The 26,528-nt window shown below is 44.1% G+C and overlaps 1 protein-coding gene across 2 annotated transcripts in view; it reads left to right on the plus strand.

Moving 5' to 3' along the window:
- LOC116956631 (odorant receptor 131-2) overlaps positions 1 to 13,812 on the plus strand; it is a 37,676-nt gene extending 23,864 nt beyond the window's left edge. For both annotated transcript variants that reach the window (XM_076054620.1, XM_076054621.1), the window contains 2 exons: positions 6,979 to 7,048; positions 10,791 to 13,812. The gene's annotated coding sequence lies outside the window, so the exon portion shown is untranslated. The remainder of the gene's footprint in view (positions 1 to 6,978; positions 7,049 to 10,790) is intronic.
- Positions 13,813 to 26,528: the final 12,716 nt, after the last annotated feature.

Below are 26,528 nucleotides of genomic sequence, written 5' to 3' on the forward strand. Positions count from 1 at the left end.
CTTAAGTGAGTGATTCTAGTGCATCAGGAACCAGGAAGTCCTTCTCCGTGGGGTACTGGGCGCATAGCTGATGGAATGTTTGGATAATGCACAGTCCACTTTTTTTTCTTAGACACACCTTTCCCAACTGGAGGCGCCATGCAGAAGTACCAATTGCTAATATGATCTATTGGCTCTCTCCAAATCATTAGCACTGCAAAAGGCATAGAATTCCTGTTCAACCACTGGCGAAGACTTTTTTGCACAGGCGTTGTACTCTATGTGTGGGGCCCGAATCTTGTCCTGATCTCAAATTTTGCAGCCAAAATAAATGTGATAGGCTTTCTTAACCATAGTGGTTATTCTGCGCTTTTGTGATGCAAAAGTCACTTCACCACAAGCATAGCAGACGTTATCTGCTTTGTTCACACAAATACGATGCATCTCTGCTCACTTTGGGGTGATCTGCAGCACCCTGCAGCTCCAAGACTGTGGAACAACACTTTGCTTTTCCGAATAAGACAATCAGTCGTTATCTATATCTAAGTCTGTCTTTAAAACTTGCCTCTTAAAACTGGCCTTTACCCCCCAGTTGCTGGCCGTTTACCCTGCAGGTTGTGTTTATTTTCTGGCTCTCCACGGCACACATTGGTGGGATCTATGTGTAATGTAACGACTCCAGAGACAACGACTGTAGGAACTCCTTTTATTTCTCACACTCACAACTCGGTAGCACTTATATAACGCTGCCTGTCTAGCGACAACGATGCCGACCCCTAGATAGCTGGCTGACTACTTGCGAGCGACGCTCGACGCAGCGGTGGCAAAGATGACAGCAACGACGAAGACAGCGACGACGAAGACAATCCCGATTCCCTATTATGCTTCGTGGCTCCGCCCCGGCCACGCCCCCTTTCTCGAACTCTCCAGCGGGTTCCGGGAGTCCCCAGATGGTTCCCCTTGCTGACCCTTGGCCCAGTTATCTCCCCCTCTGGTCGTTCCCGTATATCTGTCTTACCGTCTGCCCATCCTGTTTACACACACGCAATTACCCCTACGGCCGCTAGTCAACGCATCACTCTACATATGGATGAAATGCTCCACGTTTGACTTAAAGCTTTCGTGACTGCAGGAAATCATATTCTTTGGGTCTTTCGGTAAAGTCACGTAGATAGGTTCAAAGAAAATAACAAAAAAACTACGACGTTTCGATCGCAACACAAGTGGTCGTCATCAGCAAAAGTCCTTGTGTTGCGAATGAAACGTCGTAGTTTGTTATTTTCTTTCAACCTATCTATGTGACTTTACCGTAAGACCCAAAGAATATGCTCCACTTTACAAACGTAAATGAATATCATGTAGAGCTGTATATGTTGGAGGCAATGCATTAAAATTAATCGTGAACTGAAGGCCAGTGCAAGTGTTCTTTTTAAAGACTGGCAGCATGCAGAGTTTTGTACTAGCTGTTGTTACCGTATATAGACGAGAAGTCATTGGAAATTTTATATAACCGGCTACCCCTGGGTTTCAAACTTCAGTCTGTTAAATAGAATAGGCTGTACAGGAGTTAAGATGTTCAAACACCAAATATACACCTACTATTGCAAGGCCATCAAGTTTGCATTTACCACACATCATGCTTGTGGTATAATATATGCATTGTAACTGAAACAGAATAATGGCAAATGGCAAACAGCACAAAGGCAATGCAAATATCAAAGGATTTATAGCTCGGGTTGAGCAAAAAAAAACATTACACCACGACAGCTTTGCAAACAGAGTCAATGTAAGGGGTTTATTCTGTTTTTTTTATTCAGAATATCATTGCGGGGCAATACATTACGACTCTGAGATCCCCCCTGGCAATTGTAGCGCTTGTGATGCTCAGCAGTCTTTCTTAAAATATCATTGTTTGGTGTTGGTGTTGCGAAGAGACGAGCACACAGGTGAACTGTGCGTGGCTACACTAAAGTCCCTTGTCCATAGCAGCTATCTGTCGGGATACAAACACAACAATATTTTATCAGGCTATATCCATTGCTGGTATTAGTTACCTAGTGTATACAATGAGTAGTGTGCCATGTTTGAGACTTCGCAAAACGTCAACGGGCAGAGAAGGTGCAGGAACTCAGAATACAATAATTAAGCAAGTTAGCTGAGCTGAGAAAGTTAACTAAATTGAGCAAGTTAGCTGAGCTGAGCAAGTCAGCTGAGCTGAGCAAGTGAGTTAAACTGAGCAAATCAGTTGAACCGAGAAAGTCAGCTGAGCTGAGCAAGTCAGTTGAATCCACCAAGTAAGCTGAATTATAGTTTCACATGGCAGTATAAATGGGGTACACTACAGTTAGCCAGCCAAATGGCAGGACGCGTGCGTGGAGCAGTTTCGGTGCTCCCAACTTCTAACGAAGGACGTTGTGACCCAGCATACAAGAGTCGGATAGTAACAAATTACTCCCTATTCGGAGTGGCTCTCTCAAGAGCTCCGTATAGTAGAGGATCTTCCGCCAGCAGTGTCGTGAGCAAGCAATTATTTAAAATGTTTTCTTTTCATTCTATTTCTAATTTCTTTTTTTCTTCTTTTCTTTCCTTCTTTTTTTCTCTGATGCTTTCTTCTGTTTTTTTAACTTTCATTATTTTTTTTCTCTGAATGGGAAGGGTGAGATGACTTTCGTGACCAACAAGGGAAGGGAAAACAAGAGATAATTTTGGACCGACCTAACACGCCTCCTCCTATCCCCAGCGTACAATTTATGACGCAAGAATTGGTTTGGCCGCAGGTTGCTAAGCTTGGTTTCACACCTCTCTCCCGATAAAAAGATGACTCCTCAACGACTCGGCTGTCACATTCGTGATGAAGAGACGCAGTGATTGTTTTAGCAAGCGGCGTATAGCCCCGAGTGAAGTGTGACCTACATAACTAGAGAAGATCGCTCAAGAACCACACATCGCGTTAAATCATTAATTGCAAGCAACACCAAAAAAGGGGATAATATTTAACAAACAAAAAAATATTCCGCATTAACAAATCGTGTTTTTACGCGGTAAGTATTGCGCCCTAGGAATGCATGCATGCGTGCCGATGTGTTTATATGCGTGTGTATACGTTATTGTAAACAAAATTATATATTGAGTATTGAATAGTTTCGACACGGATGTACGTATGTGATGACTCATGACTTTCTATTAATAGGCAAGGCATCAGAATGCTATGTCAGGACAGGCGTTCGTCAAAAGTTGATTTTGACTCCCACATTGCTCAACGTTGTGCTTGACTATAAATTCACTAACACGGTGGATGTATGTTGAACTCGCATCGCACCGTAAGTATCTAGGCGTGCTAATCGGAGGTGCTGGCGAAGACCAACAAACTAAACACGAAAGGCAAATCCAAAGAAATTAGTATTCAAATCTACATTTAAGAGTGCAAATCTTCAGTGGCTTCCTAATATCGGAAGGAAGAGCGTTCCAGACGGCCGCAGAAGCACATGTGAAAGTGCGCGATGCAGTAACCGTCTTTGTTCGATGGCTAGCCAAAAACCACTGCTGCTGTGAAGATGACCGAAGTTGATGGTTTAAAATGAATGCGGTTTGCAGAATATGAATGGCATAGACAGAGTAGAAAAACCAGGAATCAACACAGATAAGATGAATGCACGCATTGGGTGCGGGTTTAGAGAAAATGCAGATGATGCAGGTTTGCTGGCTAGGACATTGGCATGAGCCATGCGGCTGTTGACAGTCTTATGCACTGAGGCTGGCCACTGGGATCTCAAGGTACAAGCTTTCCTTGGACAAACTGAATGGTGCTGAGATATAATTAGGGCTCCTGTAGGAGGACGGTAGGTTCCAGCGGTATGAAAGGTTGGGGTGGTAAAGGATTTTGTGTGTTAGGCAGGAGTGTCCATAACGCAATGTTCATCCTTCTGCACTTCTGATTAGCACGATTGGCTACAGACGGTGCAAAAGAAGATCAACATACATACATTTGAAGCAATTGGCGGGACCCCGGGGTCCCATCACTGCCCCGGGGTGCGAAAAACTGCATAGCGACAGGAGTCTTGCCTTACCGACAACAAATCGATTGGCCTCGTCGAGAGCTACTCGGGGCACCAAGTTTCGTAAAAATTTGAAAAATTACATAAACACGTTAAATTCACTGCGGTGGCGGGCTCGCCTTGGCAAAAAAGCTGAGGATCGACGGCTGACCGGAGGGCGTTGTCGCCACGCGCGACTGCGGCGGACGCCCGGGCTTACGTTTGGCCGGTGGGGTGGCGCCCATCGTGTTGATCGCCACCTGCTGGCGCATGTTGGCGCGAGTCTGGGCGGGCGGCGCGTTGCTGTCGGGATCACGAGTGGGCGGAATGAAAAATAATTATTGACCTGATTTTTGCGGGACCCCGGGATCCCGCCAAATGATTCATTTGGTTGTGAGATTTTATCATATTCATCTTATCTAGATTCATATTGCAGTACCTTTTTTCAATGCACTTTACAACATTCATAAAAGAATACACAAGATAATAGTGGTTGATATTTTAAAACGTGGGGTTATTATTAAAAGTGGTGGTGTAGTTATGGTGACAGGAGAACAGGTGGCAGAGATTAATGGCGGGTTGTGGTAGTGATAGGGGTTCGGGTAGTGATAGGGGTTGGGGTAGTGATAGGGGTTGGGGTAGTGATAGGGGTTGGGGTAGTGATAGGGGTTGGGGTAGTGATAGTGGTTGGGGTAGTGATAGTGGTAGGGGTAGTGATAGTGGTTGGGGTAGTTATAGGGGTTGGGGTAGTGATAGGAGTTGGGGTAGTGATAGGGGTTGGGGTAGTGATAGGGGTTCGGGTAGTGATAGGGGTTGGGGTAGTGATAGGGTTTGGGGTAGTGATAGGGGTTGGGGTAGTGATAGGGGTTGGGGTAGTGATAGGGATAGTGATAGGGGTTGGGGTAGTGATAGTGGTTGGGGTAGTGATAGGGGTTGGGGTAGTGATAGTGGTTGGGGTAGTGATAGGGGTTGGGGTAGTGATAGGGGTTGGGGTAGTGATAGGGGTTAGGGTAGTGATAGTGGTTGGGATAGTGATAGGGGTTGGGGTAGTGATAGGGGTTGGGGTAGTGATAGTGGTAGGGGTAGTGATAGTGTTTGGGGTAGTTATAGGGGTTGGGGTAGTGACAGGGGTTGGGGTAGTAATAGTGGTAGGGGTAGTGATAGTGGTTGGGGTAGTTATAGGGGTTGGGGTAGTGACAGGGGTTGGGGTAGTGATAGTGGTTGGGGTAGTGATAGGGGTTGGGATAGTGATAGGGGTTGGGGTAGTGATAGGGTTTGGGGTAGTGATAGTGGTTGGAGTAGTGATAGGGGTTGGGGTAGTGATAGGGGTTCGGGTAGTGATAGGGGTTGGGGTATTGATAGTGGTTGTGGTAGTGACAGGGGTTGGGGTAGTGATAGTGGTTGGGGTAGTGATAGGGGTTAGGGTAGTGATAGGGGTTGGGGTAGTGATAGGGGTAGTGATAGGGGTTGGGTAGTGATAGGGGTTGGGGTAGTGATAGGGGTTGGGGTAGTGATAGTGGTTGGAGTAGTGATAGTGGTTGGGGTAGTGATAGTGGTTGGGGTAGTGATAGGGGTTGGGGTAGTGATAGGGATTGGGGTAGTGATAGGGCTTTGGGTAGTGATAGGGGTTGGGGTAGTGATAGTGGTTGGAGTAGTGATAGGGGTTGGGGTAGTGATAGTGGTTGGGATAGTGATAGGGGTTGGGGTAGTGATAGGGGTTGGGGTAGTGATAGTGGCTGGGGTAGTGATAGGGGTTGGGGTAGTGATAGGGGTTGGGGTAGTGATAGGGGTTGGGGTAGTGATAGGGGTTGGGGTAGTGATAGTGGTTGGAGTTGTGATAGGGGTTGGGGTAGTGATAGGGGTTCGGGTAGTGATAGGGGTTGGGGGAGTGATAGGGGTTAGGGTAGTGATAGGGGTTGGGGTAGTGATAGGGGTTGGGGTAGTGATAGGGGTTGGGGTAGTGATAGGGGGTTCGGGTAGTGATAGGGGTTGGGGTAGTGATAGGGGTTGGGGTAGTGATAGGGGGTTCGGGTAGTGATAGGGGTTGGGGTAGTGATAGGGTTTGGGGTAGTGATAGGGGTTCGGGTAGTGATAGGGGTTGGGGTAGTGATAGGGGTTGGGGTAGTGATAGGGGGTTCGGGTAGTGATAGGGGTTGGGGTAGTGATAGGGTTTGGGGTAGTGATAGTGGTAGGGGTAGTGATAGTGGTTGGGGTAGTTATAGGGGTTGGGGTAGTGATAGGGGTTGGGGTAGTGATAGGGGTTGGGGTAGTGAAAGGGGTTGGGGAAGTGATAGGGTTTGGGGTAGTGATAGTGGTAGGGGTAGTGATAGTGGTTGGGGTAGTTATAGGGGTTGGAGTAGTGACAGGGGTTGGGGTAGTGATAGTGGTTGGGGTAGTGATAGGGTTGGGGTAGTGATAGGGGTTGGGGTAGTGATAGGGGTTGGGGTAGTGATAGGGATTGGGGTAGTGATAGGGGTTGGGGTAGTGATAGGGGTTGGGGTAGTGATAGGGGTTGGGGTAGTGATAGGGGTTGGGGTAGTGATAGGGGTTGGAAGTGTGATAGGGGTTGGGGTAGTTATAGTGATAGGGTTAGTGAAAGGAGTAGTGATAAGTGTTGGGGTAGGTCTTGTCGTAGCTGGGGGGGAGGCGGGGTAAGGCAGTAGCAGTATGGGCTAGGGGAGAAGAGATGGGGGTCGTTCCAAAGGATGAATGTAGGCTTCAGGTCATTGTTGTTATAGTGAAGATGGTTGCTCTGTGTGCTGCAGGGGGAGTTGGTTCCAGTCGAGGGGAGCAAGAAGGGCACAGGCACGAGAGTGGGCGCAGGATAGCACAGAGAGAGGTGGCAGAGACTGGAAGCATAGAAGAAGGGATGGGACAAAGTGGTGAGAAACGAGAGAAGCGAGATAAGTGGGGGCAAGATGAACCGAACAGTCCCAACTCGCTACGATGAAACTCCTTTTTTCAGGTCGTGGTGTATAAAGAAAACGGCAGAGACGAATGCTCAGTGCTTCGAGCACAGCATTTCTACCAATCAGGTAAGATATCCACGCCGCCTTTACGCCACCACGCTGCACCGACAACATCGCCACCTGCATTTGATTTCCAGCCACTCTGATTTGACTTCAGAAATGTCACTGATAGCATCTGCGACCGGTCATCCTAGCGACCGAGAACCCAGTTCGAGCAAGACGGCCGTGGTGCCACTTTGTGGACCACGTCGCCCCGTCTTGATGCGCACTCCTGCAGAAAATTGAGCTCTCAATTCGGTTGGCGGTCGACGTTCGAAGCAGATTGCGACCCTCAAAGGAATGGCATCGCCCACGTGCTGCGTGGATCAAACAAATCATTCGAGACACCGGTGTATTGCAGCCAGGAGCAGTTCATGCGAATGCTGTCGCAAGAGGTCACACGTGCGGCGCAACGGGTCCTTCGCTGCCTGCACGTGATTAATTAATGCTAAAATGAGTGGCGAGTGGTATCTGAAGCAGTCCTCCTCCTGGGTGTCCCACGTTCACGAACCGCACTGACCCGATAATAATAATAAGGGCGCAAGCCCCCATTCTTCACTGAATTGTGGGGACGTCACCACGTCGCTTGTGCCAGGTTAGATGCACTTTGAGGTCATGTCAGATGTTGAAGGCTCGCCGATAGGAAGTCACGGGACAGACCAAGGTGTTACGGGTTAATCGACTGTTCAGATATTCGTCACTCATGTTGGACTGTGATATAATGTTACAAAGATTAAAATTCCCCCAAAAAAGCAATTTAATATGGGATAAGCAGTATAATTACACAATGTAACACAATTTTTGTTCCTGGGTAGTAAGTGTTATTTCGTAATTGATTATGCCTAAAAAATATAGAAAATGTCTATTATTCCCCACAAACTTTGCTTTTGTGACCAGGAGAGTCATATTTTGAAATGTACCTATTTTCAATGAGAAAACGGGCGAATTTGTGTCTTTTCATTCACATAAAGTCAGAAAAAAGAACATGAATCAAAATTAACATGTATTTATACTAAAGTAATACAAAAATTACTACAAAAGATTTAGAAGTGAGTAGTTTTTCGAGATTTACGATTATACTGTCAATCACTTTCACGAATCAGCCCCCAAATTTGGTCTCCCATCATGTTCTCGTTATACTGTCCTTGGTAGCAGCGTTCAAAGTCCAGTATATCCTGATGAAAGCGCTCGCCTTGCTCCTCCGAGTACGCTCCCATGTTCTCCTTGAATTTATAAAGATGAGCATCAAGGATATGGACTTTGAGGGACATCCTACAGCCCACTGTGCTGTAGTTCTTCACCAGTCTCAACCAGCTCCACATAGTCTTCGACATTGTGATTGCCCTGGAAGCCACGAACCACTGTGACAAAGCTGTTCCTAGCCGCTTTCTCCTTACTAGTGAGCTTCTTGGGGAATAAATTGCACTCCAGGATCTTCTTTATCTGTGGTCCGACGAAGACACCGGCTTTGACCTTTGCCTCAGGCAGCTTAGGGAAGAAGTCTTGAAGGTACTTGAAGGCTGCCGACTTCTTATCTACAGCTCTGATAAATTGTTTCATATGGGCCAATTTGATGTGCAGTGGTGGCATCTGCACCTTCCGGGGGTCCACCAGTGGCTCCCACTTGACGTTGTTCTTCCCCACAAAGATCTCGGTCTGCTGTGGCCAGTCCCGCCAGTGGTAGTGCGTCCCTGCTGTCCCAAAGGCAAAGATAGCAAGGAAACTTGGTAAAACCGCCTTGGAGACCCATCAGGAATGCCACCATTTTTAAGTCTCCGATGGCCTCCCGGCCGTACTCATCATACTTCAAGACGTCTAGCAAAGTCTTGATGCTGTTGTAATCCTCTTTAAGGTGCACCGAGTGAGCCAAGGGAAGAGACGGGTACTTGTTACCATTATGGAGCAGTACGGCTTTGAGGCTCTTGGATGAGCTGTCAATGAAGAGGTGCCACTCATTCTAGTTACTGGCGATCCCGATTGCCTCGAACAGACTGGTCACATTGTGGTAGAAGCAGAGCCCATCTTGACGGGTGAAGAAACTGAAAAAAGGTTGGTGACGCTTCCTCTGATCTGCGACTTGCACACTTTCATCCAACAAGTTCCACTGCGTGAGCCTAGATTTCAAAAGCTCGGCCTTGGACTTGGTGAGACCAAGATCTCTGATCAAGTCGTTGAGGTCTTTTTGGTTGGGGTAGTATGGGTGTCTCTACTCAGCTCCACCTCTGAAATGGTAATCTGGATCTACGTCTTCCTCGCTCTCTGACTTGCTGCTCTCTTCTAAAGACGGCTGCTCTCTCTCTGGAGGAGTGGGTATGGGGAGCTCATGGCAGTGTGGCACCGGGGCGATGGATGAAGGTCCGGATACGTGATAGCAGGTGCATTCTTGCCAGTCCGACGTTTGGAAGGGTCCACCATGCAGAAGTAGCAGTTGCTTGAATGGTCAATGGGTTCCTGTCAAATTCTTTGGATAGGGAACTTCATGGCTCTCTTTTCCCCACTGTACCATTCTACAAAAATACATTTATTTCACCCATGACTGTGTAAGAGATTATCGCAACATTTTTCATACGTGATATATTTTTTCAACAACATTGAAAATTGTTAAAAAATTAAGAACTTTTACAATTAACATTTTTTTCCAAATTTTACAACATTAAATTCCGGACAACAATTGTCCATCTTACCTTCCAGAGTTTTTTTGCATTGCTCGCAGGTTAAATCAGGTGCCCAGGGTTTGTCTTGATCCTCTACAGGCATGCTGAAATATGCCTTGTAGGCCTCACACATCTTAGCAGATGCTTCCACAGATAACTTTTTTGCTCTTGTCTTGATAAATTGGCCGCAGACATAGCAAAATGCATCTGCCGGATGCTTGCAGCCTCTTGATGCCATCTCAGAAAAATGCAAATATGTATCCACTTAGGCAACTGGAACTAAACTGAACTGGTCGGCTTAAGACCCCTGTATTTATGCTACTATTTATATTACTGGAAAGTTCTAGAATGTTCTAGAAGTTACTCCAAGTAACTGTCCTGGTCACAAAAGCAAAGTTTGTGAGAAATAATAGCCATTTTCTGTACTTTTGAGGCATAAGCAATTAGAAAATAACACTTACTACCCAGGAACAAAAAAAATGTTACACAGTGTTATTACAGTTGTCCCGCGGTTTAAAGATGCCATCAATTAACGATATTTTGATTAATGATCCGTCTCCCATAGGGTCCACATTGTTTCTATTAACGATACATTTTGGATATGTTTAAGATATCTCGTGACCGCAAATTTCGGGCAAATGGAGTGCACCTAAGTGCACTGAGTAGCCCTCAGCCAATCAGCGACTCCTTAAGCCATCCATCTTCTTAGCCTAAGCCACCCATATTCTTAGCCTAAGGTAATCATTTTTATTTTATGCTCTATTTTGCACCTTTTCATGCTCTATTCATTATTTATCCATGTTTATACTCATATGAATGCTTTCATATGTTCTTGGAACGTCCATTAATTACAATTGCGTGGTTAAATATTATAAACTATGTTTTTTGGGGTAAAAAAGGTCAACTTCCGATCGTCTCGGAACAATTGAACCATTTAACACGTATTTCCTATATTGAATTAACGAGAATTTTAATTAACGGTAGTTTTCGTGGAACCAATTAAAATCATGAACCGAAGGACCACTGTATTATCATCGGACTATACATATAAAACTGTCTTAATACATATATAATGTAATTATGACTGCTCTCTGCTCTATTTTTGTTCCCCACAGGGCAGATCAATTGTGCAAAGTAAATAACAACCGACGCTGTGAGCACGACCTGAAGAGGAATGTAACACATTGTGTTTAGAAGAATTCATTTGCCCTATAAACTTCAGTAACAAAGATTCGGGCATGCCAGGCTTGTGGCAATAACGACTATATAACAAAAATTCATCCCGTTTCAAGTACTGAGCCCATGATATGCATCGATTGTAAATGTGTCTATAATCGCCCGGTTGTTAACAAAACTGGCAGGCCAATTACATTGTAGAGAAGTTTGGGAAATGTTGTGTTCCTTCTAATGCAATCTTATTGACGCGTTATTTACAGATTGTGGATTTTGTGGTTATTACCTGGTAAGGCAACAGCATACTTTCGTGAATGAAGTAAAAATAATTGGCGTTTGTTAAGTGACGCATTTCATCCACAGATCCCACAAATGCGCGCCGAGAGATAAACAAAACCTGCAGGCTACACGGTCAGAACTAGGCGGGGGATAATAGCGAGTTTACCCACTCAACCACTCACTCACTCACCCGCTCACTAACCCCATCTACTCACCCACTCGCTCAGAACCAGGGTAAACGGCCAGAAAATAGCGGATAAAGGCCAGTTTACAAAGGTGACTTTTAAAGATGGACAAATATATCTAAAGATTCTGATTGTCTTATTAGAAAGGGCAAAGCGCTGTTCCAAAGCTGGGGAGCTGCACAGTGACAAAAGCCCGATCATCCCACTAAATGAGCCTTGACCTTTGACGGATGAGGCCTCTGTAAGAATTGTTGGCACAACTGTCTCTCTTTATAATACAAGCCTTCAAGACAGATGTTATTACTATGGTTATCTAATTCACTTCCATTCCATACTATATTAAGGTCGCAATAAACCCGATAGCATTAATATACCATACATTCATGATGGATTACATTTAAGTGTCTACAAAAGTGCCGAATTCCGAAAGTCATGACGCAAATTAACAACGCGACGGTGAATCTCACCGTGACGATAAACAGCAGTGTCGTGGTCTCTCAAATGTTTTACACCATCTTCCAGATTGTCAACCTCTTCATGACGGCCCCTTCTCTGTGTTTATTTCTCTCTATCACCGTCACGATTTTCACCGAAGTGAAGCTGAGGGAGAACTCGCGCTACATTCTCTTCGCCAGTCTCCTCGCGTGCGACACCTTCTTCTTACTTTGCTCCACTATCATGTCTACTTTCATTTGGCTACAAACAAATTTAAGTTTGACGTCGTGCAGCGTGAACACCATGGTCAGCACAATTCTGAACCAGAGCGGGGTTCTGTGCGTCACGCTCATGTCCGTGGAGCGATACGTGGCCATTTGCCACCCCTTCCATCACCCCCGCTGGTTCAGCCACCGCAAAACGCTTAAGTTCTTGGCCATAATTTGGTCCGTCGCTTCAGTGTTCCCGCTGGCGTGCGGCATTCTGGTCTTCACAAGTGGCGTGACCGTGAACAACACTCGGACTTGTTCCACGTATCTCACCGACAGCCTGATGCCCAACCCCATGGCAATCACGGTGCTCAGAGAATCCCCAAACGTCATTATTTTCTCAGTCTGCATCATTGCGCTGATCTTCACCTACTTCAATATAATGATGGCAGCTAGAAAGGCGTCCGATGATGCGTCTAAGGCGAAACGAGCCAAGCAAACTGTGATATTACACGGCCTGCAGTTGTTTCTGTATCTGTGTTCACTTGGTAACAGATTTTTTGAAATCCTTTTTGCTATAATCACAACAGATCGTAACATGATAACAATATTACGGTTATGTAATTATTTATGTCTTTATTATAGCTCAAGGTTTGTTGTTCCCTTAATTTATGGAATACGTGATAAAAAACTTAGGCAGTGTCTTAGGAAGAAGATCACCTGTCACTACAATAGGGTGAATACATTTTAAACTGCATGCAACAAGATGGACGTGAATATTACCATTCGTGTCATTAAATGCTTTTAAAATTGTATTTAGTTCAAATGTCTAAATATTCGTCTTCGTTTTAAATGTATGTATGTATGCTAAACTTCTTTGACACCGTACATAACCAGCCTCGCTAATCAGAGGTGCGGGGAAGGACAACAACCTAAACACAAACAGCAGTTCTACAGAAATTAGTTTTCAATAAAAAAATAAGTTTTTAATCCAGAAATTACTTTTCAAATAAGATGTTCTTAGGCTGATGTGCTCATCAAATATATCAATCTATTCATATGAAGGAGACTAACGTAGTTTAATTGAGGTACTTTATGGTAATATTGTAATATCGTATAGTCATAGGCAAATGGTTGATGTGAATAAAAACAAATAATTGTGAAATTGCCTTTCCCTCCCTTTGTGCGGTAAATGCCTTTTGAAAAAAGTGCGTACAGACAGGAGACTCTCGATTATCCACATGTGATTCATCCGATTTGCTGATTGACTGCGCACCTGAGATTTTAACATAAATTCGTAACTCATGGATTTTCCGTGAAACCCAAATTAATCATATGAAAACAAAGCTTTCGTGACTGCAGGGATTCATATTCTTGGTTCTTTCGGAAAAGTCACATAGAAGGGAAACAATATAATAATAAAAATATAAACATAAAAATTCTCACGACGTTTTGACTGCAACACAAGCAATCATCAGGTGTGAAAACCACATCCAGAAATTTTGAAAAAAAGTGGCGTTATTTTTTACGTTAGCACCATGGAGAGCGATTTTGGCAGTAATTCAGATGGACGAGTTCATCTATGTTCAGAAAAGAGGAGGGGGAAGACGAAAATAATGGATGCGGTCTGAAAGCCACCATAAGCGTGAACAATCAATTAAGACCCGAAATGGTTTATCAAATCCTTCCAATGATTGCTAAGCCATAATCCATCTTCTCGGTTGAAATTGTCTCTGTGTTTGTATATGTGGATAGCCTCATGAACAAATCTCTCATGGTAGCCAGATGGCTTGCAAAGAACCTCTGTCTTGGAGAAGTCAATGTCATGTGAGCCTACTGAATTATAACAGTGATCTGCCACGGCCGAGGTGTTGGTCCTACCGTGTTTTAGATCTGCTTTGTGTTCACGAATGTGGTCCGAGACATGTCGTTTGGTTTCTCCAATGTAACTACTACCACAGAGGCAACTTAGTTTGTAGACGCCAGGGTACTGTATGTCCGGAATTACATCTTTTACAGACCGAACCAGATCACGGATTTTATGTAATGTGTTGAATCAGACCTGGATCTTGTGTTTATTCAAGATTTTGGAGATCTTTTTTGTGATCCCCGCAATGTAAGGTAAAGTGATGGTTTTGAAAGGCCCCTCAAGAGGGTCCTTCTTCATGGTTGGAGTGATAGCTTTGCGGATTGTGTAGTCGGAGTAACCATTAGCCTTAAGAGCTTGGTGTACGTGCTTGAGTTCACTGGCTATGTGTTCCTGGTCGGATATGCATTGGGCTCTATGGTGCAGAGTCTTGATGAGGGAATTCTTCTGGGATGGATGGTGGTGGGAATCCGTTTTCAGGTAAGCATCCGTATGGGTAGCTTTCCTGTAGACAAAGTGGCTCATTTAACCATCAGGTCTCTTTTTTATTAGGACATTCAAAAAAGGTAGCTTGCCATCTTTTTCGACTTCCATGGTAAATCTGATGGCTAGGTGTATGGAATTGATGTGGTCGAGGAATTGGTCTAGAGCAGGCAGGCCATGTGGCCAGATGACAAAAGTGTCATCCACGTATGTCTTCCATAAGGTTGGGCGCAGAGGGGCAGTCTGGATTGCGTCATAAAAAAGAAACCTAATGGTTCAATGAGCCACTCTGTCTACAGGAAAGCTACCCATATGGATGCTTACCTGAAACCGGATTCCCACCACCATCCATCCCAGAAAAATTCCCTCATCAAGACTCTGCACCATAGAGTCCAATGCATTGCCTCTGTGGTAAAAGTTACATTGGAGAAACCAAACGACGTGTCTCGGACCGCATTCGTGAACACAAAGCAGACCTAAAACACGGTAGAACCAACACCTCGGCTGTGGCAGATCACTGTTATAATTCAGTAGGCTCACATGACATTGACTTCTCCAAGACAGAGGTTCTTTGCAAGCCATCTGGCTACCATGAGAGATTCGTTCATGAGGCTATCCACATATACAAACACAGACAATTTAAACTGAGAAGATGGATTCTGGCTTAGCAATAATTGGAAGGATTTCATAAACCATTTCGGGTCTTAATTGATTGTTCACGCTTACGGTGGCTTTCAGACCGCATCAATTTTTTTCGTCTCCCCCCTCCTCTTTTCCGAACATAGATGGACTCGTCCATCTGAATAACTGCCAAATCGCTCTCTGTGGTGCTAACGTTAAAAAACGCCACTTTTTTTCAAAATTTATTGCTGTGGTTTTCACACCTGATGATGATTGCTTGTGTTGCAGTGAAAACATCGTGAGAATTTTATTTTTTGTATGTTTAAATTTTTTATTTTATTGTTTCCCTTCTACGTGACTTTACCAAAAGAACCAAGAATATACATCTGAAAACAGTTGTACATTATTATTCTTGGAAATGTTTATTACAAGTTACGTGCTTAAGCCAACGAAACATTTGCTTCGGTTAATCCGAAATTTAAGTGATCGCCTCTACAGTAGAGTAGTTGCATATCTTTACAACAGTAGGCGGAGTTTTGATTGATTTTGATTGTCTATGGCTCTGCTATCCACCTAGTGGACCGAGTCTTCTGCGCAGAGGCAGGAAAGTGTTATCAGTGAACACGTGCATCGATTGATCGTTAGTATTAATTATAAATCGAAAGAGTACCAATCGTAATCGTCAGTTGCGCTTCATTTTGAGTTATTTATCCGATCATTTATTTTGCGAGTTTTAATTGACAAAACTGTGCGATGACAGAGAAACTTAAACATAATTGATCCCTACATTAGCGGTGTTTGGCATAGAGATCCGCGGAAATTTTATAGTTTTGGATTATCCACAATTTTGAATTATCCGCGGCCGTCCTCCCCGTCATTAGCACAGATAATCAGGAGTCTACTATACGTAGCTCCTCGCGGTCCACACCCAGGTGGGGTAGTGAGCCCAATTTCTCCTTCCTCAAAACCCAGGAGCATGGAGAGTTTTGTGATTTCTATCCGTGGAGTTTCTGTGCCACCCCTCCCTCCCCATATCGCGATTTGTGCTCTGTACCGGGCTCATGTTGAAATACAATAAAATTAAAATCCGTGAATATTAAAATACCGAACGCTTATGAGAAAAATTGCGTTCGGGGTATGCATATATATTGCGTTTAAACATATAAACTGTCCATATATATTAATGAATACATATATGTGTTGTATTATTGTGTTATATTACCTTTAATAATGATGAACATAAATATCAGTCAGCCCCTCTCTACCCACGAGGGGTTTACGGTCTTGAAAATGCTCGCGAATGCAGAATTTGTGAATGCAGAAACCTCGTTCAAAGGGCAAAAATGGGGGTCACATTCCTAGTACGAGTGAACATAAGAGGGCAATGTTAAACGTTGAAAAAGAATTACTACAGTCAATCATTAATACATTTTACAGAACAATGCGTTTGTTTTATTACATTTGATGATGATGATAATTTGACGACGATGGAGGTGGTGGTGGTGATGGTGTAGTGACTGTGAATGTCACTGTGTGGTGCCAGGCTTGTGAGGCCACGGCGGATAATGTTGTCATTATTTGCAGCCTAGTTACTAGGCGTAGTACCAGCCCTAGCGGGGCTTGGGTGAGTGCTGATTAGCGCAGAGGCACCACGTACAGTGTGCGGTGCGGGCTCCCAGTGAGGGAGCGAGAGAGAGTGTCAGCCAGCCAGGGTTACGTTGGGGCATGATACGCTGGTTGACCTGCCGACACGTGACCAAATGATATTGGAGGGGGGCCACCGGTGGACGGGGGCCGCTGGGTCGTCACATGGTATAAGGGAGCTCTCGGGAGCCTTTGGGAAAGAGCTCGAGAGATCTAGAAGGTGGGCGGGGCAAGGGGAGGAGCCAGCCCCAGCCCAGGCCGATATAACAGGGGCCCCGTGTGGAGCTCGGGGTTCTTGACTGTTGGTGAGTGAAGATCCACGTCGGGTTGAAGAAGCCTCTAGCCACGTGGTCCGGGACCCAGCTCGTGGTCCGGACCGGGATAGCGGGACCGTGTCTAGTTTTGCCGTAGCGTGGTTAGATGGGCGTTCAACACCCGAGTGTAGGTTACGTTTAGAGGAATTCAGGATGACTCCACTGGAAATGCAGGCGTTTGATATGCATCTCTATGTATCTCTACGAGTCTATGAGTTGAAATGTTTATTTATGAGTCTCTACGAGCCTCTATGCATATATTTGATTCTCTATGAGTATCTATGTATTTATGAATCTCTATGTATCTCTACGAGTCTCTACGATTTTCTATTTATCTCTATGAGGCTCTATGGGTCTCTGTATCTCCGTGTTAGTTTATTAAAGTTGCTGAGCCAGCTGGCCCAGGATTAACCACAATCTAGTCACTACTTTTCACTCATGAAACTGGAGAGCAGCAGTCTCAGTGTTACTAATATAACATTACAACCAACAATAACATATTTACGAATCACAATTAAGAGACAAACAACATTCTATATACACTGTCAAAAAGAAGACAACATTCAAACAAATTGAACTTAAAATATTATCAATGGTCCTCATACTCGATTAGGGACATTGCTGCTGTCCCAGTGCCCAGCCAGGCTACAATTGCTTTTAATAATTAATTATCATTTTGATTTAATACACCGTGAGCCACAAACTGAAACATTTGTTTAGCAATGAAAAGCACTGCTTAGTTGCAGGGGGGTTTTCTTCCACATGTAAACTCTATCCACACGGCACGAGTCGACATGGCAAGTTGCCACTTGAGAACAGATTCCCGGGGAGCGGCTATCCCTATTTAAGGAGCTCGTTTCCTTGATAGCTGTTGCTACAACAGCAAACCCGATGAGTGTTGCGCGGTGTTTTAAATACACCCTGCGTGTTGCACATTGAGGCAATTAACTGCCACACGCCAGGATATATTTACATGCATGGTGACAATATACATATTTATATACGGTGTCCTCAGGAGGTGACCAAATGAATGCACTGGGAAATCGAACACACAGCTACACGGGTAACACGCTCGTTCGGTTGAGTTATAAAGTGTTTGGAAGCACCTAAGAATTTTCGTCTCTTGGCATCTCCATTCTGCCATCTCTGTCCTCATCTCAACTGACTTTATTTGAAAAAAAATCACAAACTTTAAGTGTGAATGTAATTTTACAACATAACTGCTATCATTATTACAATGGAGTGAGTTTTTATTTATCTGTAATTGTGAGATGCTTTGATGTTGTCTGCCGGACAAGTATTTGGGTCTCGCGGCGGCTATGAGATTTAAAATACTTCGCTTTGTTTACAGCAGGTCGTGGATTCGATGCTGACCCTGACACCTGTATATTTGGCGTTTGCATATCTCTCTATCCGTGGTCACGTGGATTTTTCTCCTCCGGGTTTTCCCCTCCACATTTAGAAACATGCGCTTAGAGCATTTGGCTGCTATACATTTTCACATGTTAAGCCACCTCGTTGAGATTTAATTTGTGGCCAGGTCGCTTCTGAAAAAGAGCTATACAGCTCAGTGGGCCTTACCTAGTAAGATAAAAAAATAGTTTTTTTTATATTTTTTAAGTCTATATCATACCTCGCACGTTTATGTGGGTCATTTGGACGCCGTGCATCCCTGTTCTGTGTTAACGTGGCACCAAGACAATAACAACACTGAGTCACTCGATTAAAAAATAACTCTTTGAATGCATTTACGCTACCCTGGGAAGGAACAGCCGAGGGATTGACTTTAGGGAGCGGCGTGGCAACAGAGACGGCAGTGGCGGCTCGATCAGTCGGCACAGACAGACAAACACGTACCGTATTTTCCCACATATAGCCCGCATACGCATATACCCCGCGTTTTGTGTAAAACTAATTTCAGATAGCCCACACCTCCATATACCCCGCATGCATTCATATCTTTAACGTCATTACCACAGCTTAATTCCATCATATTAATACAAAGTTTACATTTGTAATACATTCCACTATCAATTGTTAACATTAAAATCATAACATGCACAAAGAAAACTAACCAGAAACGAGTGAACTTAAAACAGTAAATAAGTAACAAAAGTAAATATCCAATGAATAAGTAACACATAACTGGTAGATAAGTAAGTAAGCGTACTGTTAGGCTTACCAGCATTCGACCTGATCATATTACAGCTACTGGACCGGTAGTTACCCCTGTACAGTTTTAGCACTGGTAGATTGCGCACTGCGCATACAATAGCGGCACTATGGTGACGCCATTGCCGCCTGGCAACAAAGCCATTGAAAGTTTGAAACAAAGCTCATGGTCGCGACTGTATAGTGCTCAGCCAATAGCAGCGGCCTAAGGGACTCAGCAATTATGATTCTGCGTCTGGTAGATGCTTGTTAAGGCCCTTCCCAATGTGCAATCAATAGCCTCAGCTGAAACTTTCGCACCCCCCTACAGCCACTGAAAGTATCATGGTAAACAAAGTGTGCACGCTTCAAACATTGTCGTTTCATTGTACAAGCAATTCTAATCATTTAAAACGTGATAACATGTGCAATTATCATGGCGCCGGAGCAGTCGCTGTAGTTCCCACTTAGCCTTGAACAAACAAAATTATTAATTACTAGGATTGCTGTTGCTAAAATAATTACTTAATTATATTCTTGGTTCTTTCGATAAAGTCACGTAAAAGGGAAACAATAAAATAATAAAAATATAAAACAATAAAATTACCACGACTTTTTGACTGCAACACAAGCAATCATCTTCAGGTGTGAAAACCACAACAAGAAAATTTGAAAAAAAGTGGCGTTTTTTGTACTTTAGCACCACGGAGAGCGATTTGGCAGTTATTCATATGGACGAGTCCATCTACGTTCGGAAAAGAGGAGGGGGGAGACGAAAAAAATTGATGCGGTCTGAAAGCCACCGTAAGCGTGAACAATCAATTAAGACCCGAAATGGTTTATGAAATCCTTCCAATTATTGCTAAGCCAGAATCCATCTTCTCGGTTGAAATTGTCTCTGTGTTTGTATATGTGGATAGCCTCATGAACGAATCTCTCATGGTAGCCAGATGGCTTGCAAATAACCTCTGTCTTGGAGAAGTCAATGTCATGTGAGCCTATTGAATTATGCCAGTGATCTGCTACGGCCGAGGTGCTGGTCCTACCGTGTTTTAGGTCTGCTTTGAGTTCACGAATGCGGTCTGAGACATGTCGTTTGGTTTCTCCAATGTAGCTACTACCACAGAGGAAACTTAGTTTGTAGACGCCAGGGTACTGTATGTCCAGCATCACATATTTTACAGATGGAACCAGATCATGGATTTTATGTAATGTGTTGAATCAGACCTGGATCTTGTGTTTATTCAACATTTTGGAGATCTTTTTTGTGATCCCCGCAATGTAGAGTAAAGTGATGGTTTTGAAAGGCTCCTCAAGAGGGTCCTTCTTCATGGTTGGAGTGATAGCCTTGCGGATTGTGTAGTCGGAGTAACCATTAGCCTTAAGAGCTTGGTGTACGTGCTTGAGTTCACTGGCTATGTGTTCCTGGTCGGATATGCATTGGGCTCTTTGGTGCAGAGTCTTGATGAGGGAATTCTTCTGGGATGGATGGTGGTGGGAATCTGGTTTCAGGTAAGCATCTGTATGGGTAGCTTTCCTGTAGACAAAGTGGCTCATTTAACCATCAGGTCTCTTTTTTATTAGGACATTCAAAAAAGGTAGCTTGCCATCTTTTTCGACTTCCATGGTAAATCTGATGGCTGGGTGTATGGAATTGATGTGGTCAAGGAATTGGTCTAGAGCAGGCCGGCCATGTGGCCAGATGACAAAAGTGTCATCCACGTACCTGTTCCATAAGGTTGGGTGCAGAGTGGCAGTCTGGATGGCGTCAGTCTCAAATTTCTCCATGAAAATGTTGGCTACAACCGGAGATAGGGGGGAGCCCATTGGGGTGGCCTCAGTTTGTTTGTAGAAGGTTCCATTCCAAGTGAAGTATGTATTGGTTAAGCAGTGTCTCACCAGGGGGGTACCTCAGTGTTTAGTCCTTGATGAACCAAGTCTTCAATGATTGCGATGGTGTCGGGTACAGGAACTTAGGTGAATAACGAAACTACATCAAAACTGACAAGCAGGTCGTCTGGGGACAGGAAAATACCCGTGATTGTCGATACCAGGTGAGTAGAATTTTGTACCGCAGAGGTGTTTTTTCCAGTGAAAGGCCACAGGATTTCAGACAGAAAACGAGCCAGTTTGTAGATGGGAAAGTTGATAGTAGAGACGATGGGACGAAGGTGTGTATCTATTTTATGTATTTTTGGTAAACCGTATAATCTTGGTGGCCTGGCAGCAGAAAGTTTCAACGAGAACTGTTTGGTTTGATCAATTAATGCGGTTGAATCAGAAATGATTTTCTTGGTTTGTATGACAAGGCTGTTGGTGGGATCTCTTTTTATTTTTGTATAGCTGCCATCGTTGAGTAATTCTTGAATTTTGTTGTTATATTCTATTTTATCCATAATGACAGTCGCATTGCCCTTGTCGGCTGAGAGGATGACAATGTCATCCCTCTTTTTTAATTATATAATTCAAAACGCTCATCTTTGCTGAGGTTGCTAGCTGGCATCTTAGCGTTTTTGAGGGTTGCAGGGATTTCAGATATTGCTTCGTCTGCAGCGATGTGCCCAGGCCCTTGAAAGCCACGTCAACTTCTCTTCAACGTGACTTTACCGAAAAAACTAGGAATATAAATGGACTCGTCCATCTGAATAACTGCCAAATCGCTCTCCGTGGTGCTAACGTAAAAAAAACGCCACTTTTTTCAAATTTTCTTGCTGTGGTTTTCACACCTAATGATGACTGCTTGTGTTGCAGTCGAAACGTCGTGAGAATTTTGTTTTATATTTTTATTATTTTATTGTTTCCCTTCTACGTGACTTTACCGAAAGAACCAAGAATCCCTGCAGTCACGAAAGCTTTAAATACGTAATTACAATAAATAACATTATCGTTTGCTTTGCAACACCCATTTCGACGCACTGAAGGCAACATGGTTTTGCTCAAGTTGAGCGAGCAGGTGAGAACCGTGATCATGATTTACAATTAAATGCCGTAATTCTATCCCTGTTTTGATTGCCACAATGTTCTGATTATGAATGTTGATACAAGTGCTTTAAATTTAAGTGCTGAATCTGTGCACTTGTAATACTGTGTCGAGATATGCACTGTTGTTCATATGCGCGATTGTTATACCATTGCAGTCTAACCTAACCGTCTTTCTTACAATACAGTACTTAATGGCCGCAAATACAATTAAACGCGTTATATGTATCGTGTTCTAAATGTAATTTCACTACTTTGCAATCTGGGTGATCGCTATTCTAATTGTAATAGCCGTTATTTGTGCTGCCTGCTATTGTGTAGCAATGTGCATGCTGTCATTTTTTGTAGAGTTAAGGGTTCACATAGGCAAGCCATCATTGTCGTCTTTACAGGGCCATAAAATAGGTACCACTTTGTGCGAAGTTTGCTGTGGTTGTTAAATATGGTCCCTGCCATGGAAACGTGGAATTTCCACTACTGGAGAAGGCTGCCACACAATGCCTGTAGGAGCACAGAAACCTTTTGACAATCCACTCTTGGATGAGGGCCTCGCCACGCCGTTCGACCATACTTCACCCCAGCTGGTCAGCACGGATTGGTAAGGCATAGACGTACAGTACAACTGGATATAACCACAACGTGGCCCCGCAGCCCTATGACAACCTGTGTGTGCATGGTGGGCACCCGTCCAGGCACTGTCCAACCTAAAATCTGCTTGGCTTTCGAGGTCCAACTAGATCTGGGGCGTTTCCAAGTCCGGGTGATTTGTTCATAGGCGTGGCAAGATGTTAACTTCCTCACCTTGTATACAGGAGGTCGTAGGTTCGATGCTGACCCTCGTGCCTGTATATTTGGAGTTTGCATGTTCTCCCCGTGGTCGCTTGGATTTTTCTCCGGGCCTTCTGGTTTTTCCCTTCACATTTAGAAACATATGCTTCGAGTATTTGGCTGCTATAAATTTCTACATGATAAGCCAAGTACCTATTTTATGACCCTTGGCAAGAAGTAGATTGATCAGAAATGTTTTTCCAGTTCATCCTGGAGCATCCAGGAAGATAATTCCACCAGTGTCTCTATCAACCATATTCACAATTCTTTTATAGGCCGCTGTCTGATCCTGTGACAACAGAGGTACAGCTTTGGAAACCTCCTGTGCCAACTGGGTGCCATTGTAGCACGTTTCCTGCAACATTTCCCCGAGCTGAAACTGCTGCAAATATATTCCCCACCACAGACATGAGCTTGCCCTCAATCAAAATTAGTGCTGGACTTGAACATGTCATTATTGTACTGCAAATTAACATTCCAGCTGTATTGTCGAGCCCTATGTAGAATGTCCTCAGCCATATAGTGTTTGTGAGTTTCCCACAATAGCCTGGGTTTGGAGGGAGAGCAGGTTGTGATAAGCAAAGCAAACATATTTCTCAATTTTAAGGCAGATCTGGTTGCCTTCTAGTGGTCATCATTTTCAAGAAGCCCACTCTTCTGGCATACTTCATTAAATGTTCCACACTGTATGCCAGGGGTCGGGAACCTTTTTGACTAAGAGAGCCATGAAAGCAAAAAATTTGGAAATTTATTTCAGTGAGAGCCATATAATATATTTTTAAAGTGAATTCAACTAAATGTCAGTATAATAAGCCTCTGAATTTATTCTTCTAAATAATGTTGTTATAACACTCACCATTAATGCGACTTCTGGTGCTGCATGGATTTGCTGATGTCTTTGTAGTCGGGTTGGTACTTGGTGAGGTTAAGCTTCATGCAAGCGTTGAGGCTTTCATCCGTTAAACGTGATCGTAGGTTGGACTTGATGTTTTTAAGATGTGAGAATGACTGCTCACATGCATACGTAGATCCAAACATGGTCAATACAGCAATACTCACACGCTGCAGTGTGTGGTATGTGACAGGAAGCGTGTTCCAAGTTTTGAGAATCAGCTGGTTTTCGGGTTGGAGTTTTTTCATTTCTGTCCACATGTGCTTGCTCGCCAACTCCGCTTTCTGTCGTGTGATTCTTTCCAAATCTTCATTCAGTGACTTGAACTTATTCACCCACATGTCTGAGGCCTTCAGGTCAGCCACTTCTGCTTCAAAATCTCTGACGGAGACACCAGGGATGTAATTCAGGTCGGCTGTGTTCAGTGAACACTCGTTTGGATGGGTGATGAACTTAAAAAGACGAGTGTGCTCACGAAATTCTCCAAAGCGTGCTTTGAAGGACTGTAGGAGACTGGATGTGCAGCCAGCTAGCTGGTGGAGATCAAGGTTTTGAATGGGCTCACTTGCTGTGCATGCATCTTTAAATTGGCTCAGTTTTTCAAAATGTAGTAAACGACCTGTTTCAAGATCCGTGATGAAAAGCTCCAGCTTGTTTTCAAAAGCAAATACAGCTTGTTGAAGGGATAACACTGTATTTCCAATGCCTTGCATTTTCACGTTGAGCTGGTTCAGATGTTCAGTCAGATCTACGAGATAGTAAAACTTGAGGAGCCACTCGGTGTCGGCTAGCTCAGGATGCCCGACGCCTTTCATTTCAAGGAAAGTCCGGATTTCGTTCAGGCAAGCCGCAAAACGGCTAAGCACCTTCCCTCTTGACAACCAACGCACATTGCTGTGCAAAAGCAGACCAGGATAGTTATTTACAACTTCATCCAGCAGTGTTTTAAACTGGCGATCATTTAAGGCTCGGGCAACAATAAAGTTGATCACACGAATGACCAGCGACATCACTTCGCCAAACTGCCTGTCACACATCTGAGCACAAAGTGCCTCCTGGTGTATAATGCAATGGAAACTTAGGATGGGTCTATTTTCATGTTCACGGAGAAGCGCCACAAATCCTTTGTTTTTCCCCACCATACACGGAGCACCATCAGTACACACTGAGAGAAGTTTATCCATAGGTAGACTTTTTTCTTGAGCAAACTCCATGAAAGACTTGAATAAATCCTCACCTCTTGTGGACCCTTTTAATGGCAGAACAGCAAGACTTTCTTCGCGCAGTGTGTCACCAACAGCATATCTTGCAATCACGCTGAACTGCGACAAATGGCTCACGTCTGTTGACTCATCCAAAGCCAGAGAAAAGAACGGCGCTGCATTTATGTCCTTCACTTGCGTTTCCTCCACTTTGTTTGCCATCACGATGGTACGATCATGAACAGTTCTTGCCGACAGAGGCATGTCTTGTATCCGTTTGATTATCTTGTCTTTGTTCGGAAGATCATCAAAAAGTTCATTGGCTACATCCAGCATGAACGTTTTAGCATACTCGCCATCTGTGAATGGTTTTCCGTTCCTCACTATTGCTAAAGAACCAGCAAAGCTAGCCGAATTATAGTCACCTTGCCGGGTCCATACGCGGAGTTGCTGCTGGCTAGCTTGCACCCTGCTCAGCTCTTGGCACGCTTTCTTTCTGCTGTCTCCCGCAGGGTATTTTGATGCAAAGGTAGCGTGGCGCGTGTCGAAGTGCCGCTTTACATTCGACCGTTTCAACGATGTAATTTTGTCATTGCAAATTAGACACACCGCAGAACCCGCTCTCTCCACAAAGGCGAATTCTTCGGTCCATTCGTCCTGAAATGTACGATACTCGTCGTCTTTTTTTCTTTTCGCCATCTTCTTCGTCGAAGGGTTAGCTTTGAGCTAATGACCGAGCAGACGCAGTCTCAGACTGATTCAAAAGTGGGCGTTTACCTGTTTTACCCAGCAACGGCAAACGTAGGCCAGTATCATCCAATTAAAATAATGGACAATTGCTCCTGCAGCCCTGAACAGGACATGCGCAGTGAAAAATCGATGGATGGATTAAAACAAGTGAGAATATTTTGTTTTATCTGCGAGCCATATGCAATCATCAAAAGAGCCACATCTGGCTCGCGAGCCATAGGTTCCCGACCCCTGCTGTATGCCATTACCAGTTCTCAGGTATTGGAAGGTTGGGCCAGTTACTGAGTGCAAAAGTAAGCGAAGATAAAAACACTCTGAGTTACTGGTATGGACTGTGTAAACACGCCCTAGTGCTGCATCAGAAAAGATTCCAGGATGATCAGGAACCGCTGCCCCACGTTTTCATCTCTGCCATGTTTTTGTTGGCTGCCACGTGTAGTACCCGGGCAACTGACAATACAAGTGTGCGTGCAAATTCATCTTGCTGACAAAGCAAAAAAAAACGCAGTTAGTGATGTAGCGGGAGGAGTGTGTGCTCTTTCTTGGACATTGCCACCAATGAAGAAGACACGTTGACCATTTTCCAAGTGGACATTTAAGTTTGTAACTGCGGGGTACCGCTCATGAATGGGAAGCTCCAGAATCCTCCACACAGCTTCACTGCTGCTGATGTAGCGACCCATTTGATAGCACTTAATCGTTAGTGTTCACTGGTGCACCACCTCTCTGTGAAGCAACGACTGCCTGGTCTCTTTCTTTGTTGACATACTTGCAGATGTATTAAATTGCCTTTATGGAGTTAAAATAGAAAAATATGTTTCAGTAGATAGTCTGTAGTCCT

Source organism: Petromyzon marinus, chromosome 66, assembly GCF_048934315.1.
Source record: "Petromyzon marinus isolate PM22_M1 ecotype Great Lakes invasive population chromosome 66, UKy_Petmar_22M1.pri1.0, whole genome shotgun sequence".
Taxonomy (NCBI): Eukaryota; Metazoa; Chordata; class Hyperoartia; order Petromyzontiformes; family Petromyzontidae; genus Petromyzon; species Petromyzon marinus.